We start from the raw sequence: 6,755 nt of genomic DNA on the forward strand, positions 1-6,755 counted from the left end.
CACGCATAATTGGAAAAAGATGCATTGAAGGGAAAATAAGATTAAGTTACATAGAATGTTCACTGAATGCTAGGGCAGTATTTTAAGGATTTTACTCTACTAATGGAAGTCTGAGATGAAAATGAAATCCAAGGGAAAGTGATAAGCCATATTGTAGTAAGGTTCTGCTTCCTTTGTTAATGGAAATAAACAGTTGTGCTAAGGCTTAGATATTTGTGGACTTGAGAGAAAAGGGAGAGTGAGTTGGAGAAACATCAGAACAACTGGATTGCATTCTGTCCTGATGCAGCAAGTGACCTAGAAGATCGTGAGTCAGGAAAGAATGCATATTTCTTGTTGAATTGATGAGTGATTCACCCTCTTTCCCCTCCTGCAAGACTCTTTTATCAGCGAAAAGCAAAATGAATTTCCAAGCATTTATTTTATCGGCATGGTGGAATCGATAAGAAGAAGTATGAAAATTTCTGCCTGACTAAGGATATATGGGGAATTTATCACGAATATATGTTATTGATGTGTGACTTGATTTGTTACCTTCAAGTTACAAGTGTGTTTGGTTACAAGTGTGTTTTTCCAGTCCTTTGCTACTCCTTTCTCAGTCATCCATTTTACGTTTACCCTTTGGCCATGCTTGTATTCTGCTCATAGTCTCACTAAGGGCTTGACCCTAGTTTGTAGGCAGAGTTAACGGTACGGTAGTATGAGCTCCCCTCCAAGAGTACTTCAGAGGTCTCATCCTCAGCTCCATAAGGGCAGGTTGGTGAAGATGCTAAGGATAATGTACTGATCTCTGGTAATCAGGGGAAGTTTCAGTGTCACAAAATGCCTTTTTAAAGGATTTTGATGCTTGCTGTACTAAGTGCTTGGTTGGCCTTGCAATTAGAGCTGGTTCACGATGGGCCTCTTACTACTGTAATTGGGCAAATCATTTTTAACTTTACTGAACCTGTTTCTTCATCCAGAAAATGGGGGCATATGGTACTTCTATCCATAGAGTGGCTTTTGAGTGTTAAATGCTTTTGTTGGTTTTTTAAATATTTTTTTTGGCTGTGCTGCATGGCTTATGGGATCTTAGTTCCCCGATTAGGGATTGAACCTGGGCAATGGCATTGGAAGCACCGAGTGCGAACCACTGGACCGCCAGGGAATTCCCGAGTGTTAAGTGCTTATTAAGCACTTAACCTAGTGCTTGGCATGTAGTTTTAGTATTAAGACCTTTTCCACTAGATAACAAAGCAAGTAAGTATCCTTAAATATATAAAGTGCTTCCTCTATTTGGCATTGATTAAGTTGTATAAGCCACCTGCTTCTCTTCCATGTCTTGCAAAATAGCTTTTAATGTTAAAGTAGTATGTGGGCTTTTGTGTCAGATGATATTGTAATCTCCACTAGAGTCAGAATGCTTTTGTATTCACTGCTTTACTCAAGTACCTAAAACAATATCTGGCCCTTAGAAGGGCAAATAGTTGATTGCCCAGGCCAAGGATTGTGTGTGTGGTGTTTTACTGTGTGTGTGCTTCTCCTTGATTTCAACTAATTAATATACAATGGTCATTTTACTGTAATTTAAAAATTCTGGTAATACAGAAATCTCGGTTCATAGACTTCGTTATTGTCTGGATGCATTAACAAGGCAAGGAGGAGAGTTCACTCAAGTAGCAGGAAATAGCAAGTCTTGAGAAAGCGACTTTAAGAAACAGAAATGTTTAAACTTACAGAGAAGTTGGAGGAATGGTACCCTGAAATCTTGTGTACCCCGTATTTGGATCTACCACTCACATTTGCCTTCTGTATATTATGTGTGTCTTATGTGGTGGACCCCCAGAAATTAAGTTGTAGGCATACCCCTTCATCTCTGAATACTTCAATTTGTATCTCCTAAGGATAAGGGCATTCTCTTGTACAATCATACTGTAAAAATCAAATTCAGGACTTTAAAGATTGGTGTAGTTCAGATTGTGCCAAATCGCTTAATACTAATCTTTAACAATCTCCCTGTTCCTAATCCCTCATTGTATTTAGTTGTCACATCTCTTCAGTTTCCTTTAATTTGGAATAACTCCTTAGCATTCGTCCTTCACAACATGAAGAGTTGGAAGCTGTTTAAAGAATGCTCCTTAATTTAGATTATTCTAATTGCTTCTTCATGCCTCAATTCAGGTTATGCATCTTGGCAGGAATAGTAAGTACTGGTGCATTACATCAGAAGGCACATGATGCCATTATTGGTTATGTTAATTTTTACTGTTTGGTTAATGTGTTGTCTACCAGATTTCTCCACTAAGTTATTATTTATTTCCCTTAGTAATTAATATTCTGTGGGATGATATAGCGCAATTATCTTATCCTTCAACAAACCCAGTGATTTTAGCGTATATTGATTTTTTGCTTGAGTCAATTATATCTTTTATGGTAACTGATATTCTCTATCAAAAAGAGCTTTCTTTCCCCTTTCCCCATAGACCCAGGTTCTTGTTTCTGTGTTATCTCACAGTCATTTGTTTACCCCCATTCATCCTGTGGGGTTGGGGGAGGGTGCCCTTTCAGGCTCCCTAAATGAGACTCCCGTGAGACTATTACACTGAACGACTGAAACTCAGATTTATCACATTTCTCTCTGCTTATCTCGTAACAGTGCTATAAAATTTATGAAAGCTTGATGGAATGCCTTAAGGATTAAGTTGTGGAAATTTACCAGTGGTCAAGATTCTACCACCAGAAGGGGCAATTTTAGAGAACAGAATCCTAATTCTTATATTGATTTTGAAATACCACACCTTTCTTTTTTTGTGTGCTCTAATTACTTTTTAAAGATCACATAATGCACGTACAACTGCATACTTATAAAACTCAAACACGTTAAAATCTATCTTGACTAGCTGTCTTCCTACTAGTCTTCTTACTCTCATTTGTTTCTTCAGAATTAACTACTATTAATGGTTAATATTAACTCTTTACCTCCATATGTGTATGCATGTTAAATGCTTGATTTCTATGCATTTTACATAACTGAGATTGATACTCTGCAATGAGTAGAATTTTGAGATCTTTAGTCAGTATTTAGGACTATTTTCATTCTTTACAACTATCGTATCATGTTTTATTGTATGGATATATCCGGTTTTATCACTTTAATTATTGCCAAAATTGGTTGACACTCGGGAAGTACTTTGAGAGTGGACGCCATGTGAAGTGAGTGATTCAGGGAACCCATAATATCTTTCAGCCTTACAAGTTATGTTTATGCTTGTGTTCTTAAGACAGAACTTCTTTCAGGGCTTCCCTGGTGGCGCAGTGGTTAAGAATCTGCCTGCCAATGCAGGGGACACGGGTTCGAGCCCTGGTCCGGGAAGATCCCACATGCCGCGGAGCAACGAAGCCCGTGCGCCACAACTACTGAGCCTGCGTTCTAGAGCCCGTGAGCCACAACTACTGAAGCCCACACGCCTAGAGCCCATGCTCCGCAACAAGAGAAGCCACTGCAATGAGAGGCCTGCGCACTACAACGAAGAATAACGCCCACTCGCTGCAACTAAAAAGCCTGCGTGCAGCAACGAAGAACCAACGCAGACAAAAATAAATTAAAAAAAAAAGGTAGAACTTCTTTCAGATTTGCTAATAGTAATCATGTCTTGCACTCTTTATGTTCAAGTATTTTTTTGTTTTAACACAAGATGTATATATTCGGGATGTTTAATTTAGTGTTGCTTATAATAACAAAATGATGGATAACGTGTTCATTTAACATTCAGCATTGATGTGGTAAGGGAGTGGAGATAGCCTAGATCTGCATCTGAATGGATTTTTTGGTCATCTTAAATTTAGGAAAGTAATACACCCACAGTTAAAAAAAAGAAAAACTATTCCTAAAAGATTTATGATGAAATCAAAATCCTACAGCCTTGTGTTCCCTCCTTTTCTCAGTCACGTAGCTGCTCTATGTATCTGACTCCTGAGGTAAATTTAAGTTAGCATCAAATTTCTTATTTGATAAGTTTACAGTGGATTCTCTTCACATAGGTCAGAATATATAGCATGTTATATTGCATTTTCCTCAAGGTGATGAACATGCTGAAACCTTGTGGTGGATGAAAGTGGCCACAGATTCTTTGCAGCCCTTCCAATCAGCTTGAGTCTGTGCTGCCATTGCGACTTGCTTTGACCAATAGAATGCAGCAGAGTGACATTGCATGATTTCTGAGCTTCAGCCTCCAGAGGCCTTGCAGCTTCTTCTCATGCTTTTTCTGAACACGATGACCTTGTGAACAAGCCTGAACTGGCCTACTTTAGGATGATATTCTAGGTAGAGAGAGGGACCCATGGAAAAAGGTCCAGGTTTCTCACCTATTACAGCCATCCCAGCTGAAGCTTCTGACATGGAGTGAGGTCTGCAAATGCATATCCCCACAGAGTGGGCGAACCACTGAGCTGAGCCCAGATTAAACTGCCCAACTAAAGAGCAAATAGAAGCTTGTTTCAAGTCACTAAGTTTTGGGGTGGTTAGCTGCTCAGCAACAGATGTGGATACAAACCTAATTATGCCCTCAATCTAGTTAAAAAAGAAGCATTTCCAATTGACAAATGAGTAACTGTACCTAGAAGTTACTGAAGCCACGCTGAATGGTAGAGTTGGTGGGTTAGTGGGACTGCTAAGCATTGTTTTCTTTTATTGAACAGTCTTAGCCAAGTCCCCGTGTTGCAAATCTTCAACACATTCCTCAGAATTACTTTATGTAATAGCCTTAGTTGTCCAGTGAAAAACACATTTTCTTTAGCTAGTGCTTCAATAAAATACATCTTTTATCCGATATTTTAAGGGACAGTAGTCCCCATTTTTCTAATTTTCCTTCCTGTTGAATATTTAACCATAGTTTAAAGTCAAAGACAGGAAAAAAATCTTTTTAAGCCAGATGTTAAATGCTGAGGAAAACTGGAGATTAATAAAAAGCCTTTAAGTGGGCAACCAGGATCCCCTTTTAGTGAAAGTAAGATGTGAAAAGGAACAGGAAACAGGATGAGTGCTACACAAGTACAAAAGACAAGGCCACTTAAACAAGTTCAGGGCCAAATTTTGTTTTTGAAGCTATTGGTTTTGTGAATAAATAGGGACCACCAGTTCTCCTATGTCACTAATAGGATCAGGATTTTAAATAGGTTTCTATTTTAGGATAGTTTAGTGATCTAATTCTTTGGATGTTTGCATTCCAAATTTCCTGTGTATGTAATTTCCTATTTTCTTAATCAGGATTGTGGGTTGGGATCTCCACTCATGCTGTGATCTGTCCGTGGTACTTGGCAAAGCTCACTAGCAATGTGAAAAGATTCCCAGCCAGCTATGAAAGCACTTTCGTTCTAAAGCTGCCTGAGATGGTGAGACAGCACGGAAATCACAGCGGGACACTTGCTTAGGTTTAGGCAGCATTGCTGAAGTAAGACAGCAAGGGTGCAGCACACACACACACACACCCCCCCCCCAGCTCTGAGGAATTTTTTTTTTTTTAGAAATATTCTTCTCAGGCTGGAATTGTATATGGGAGGATTCAAAGGAAATTAAGAAGTGTCAGTAACAGAGTTTACAAGAAAATTGTGTCATTACCTTCTTTGGAGGTCTTCAAAGTGGTTTGCTTTTCTTTTCTAAGATAACACATTTCCCTCCTAAGGTTGAAACGTTCTCGCCTTTAGATTTGTAATGGATTCTAGTAAATACAGGAAGTATTGTTGGGTGGTTAAAAACCTGGGTGCTGTTGGAACTTTTCTGTCCTGATTATGATGGTTGTTAAACGAACCTATACGTATATTAAAAATCCATAGAACTGTACATTGAAAGGGAAAAGTCATTTTTACTATATAATTAAACAAACCCACAGGGTACTGGAGCTTGTGTTTGTTTGAATCACAGCTCTGTCACTCATCAGTTGTGTGACCCTGGGCAATTACTTTTACCTCAGCTTCATCTCTAAATACAGGTAATAATAGTATATACTTCCTACATGGGGTTGTTCTAAGGATACAGTTAATATATATAAAATGCTTAAAACAGTGCCTGGCTCATTGTATGTGCTAAATAAGGGCTAGCCACTAGTATTATTATAAGAATGTAAGGAATTAAAAGAAGCTATGTGGGCTATCATGTGATCATAGCAGCTAGGAATAGTCTTAAATACAACAATCTTAAGGTATTGCATTTAGGCAGAATGGGAAGAAACCCTAGAAAAGTGTCAGTGCTACTAAGCAAATTTAAGTCTGCTCTATTGCTATTTTTCAGGGAAGGCAAAAAACAACACCCCAAATAGAAAAGTCCTCTCGTTCTCCTAATTCATTCATTCCTGCACTGAATGCTGGCTATTTTCCAGGGACTTAGGGAAAAGTTAGAAAGGATCTTGGCAGTCTCTCTCATGTCCAAAATTACCTGATGATGTGTTCTCTAGCACATGTGTCTGTGTGTGTGTGGCCTCAGTTTTCTCAGATTTACCAATGCTCCTGGCCAGAGGTACTGACTGTCTGTGATTAAGCATCATACCTGTTGCACCCACCAGTGAGAATATTATGACCAAATTCTTCCACTAGGTTGATTAGCCAGAAGGTAAATTCTGAGAATTGTTTGAGAAGCAAAAGGAAACTTCTGCAAAACAGGAACCTGGGGCTCCAAGCCATGGGTATATTAAGTATGCTCTTAGGTGTATTCAGATCATGAAACTCCTGTACTAAATGAGAGAATATCGATGGTCTTTGACATGAAGGGGAAAAGTGAGGCA

This window comes from Eubalaena glacialis, chromosome 5 (genome assembly GCF_028564815.1).
Source record: "Eubalaena glacialis isolate mEubGla1 chromosome 5, mEubGla1.1.hap2.+ XY, whole genome shotgun sequence".
Taxonomy (NCBI): Eukaryota; Metazoa; Chordata; class Mammalia; order Artiodactyla; family Balaenidae; genus Eubalaena; species Eubalaena glacialis.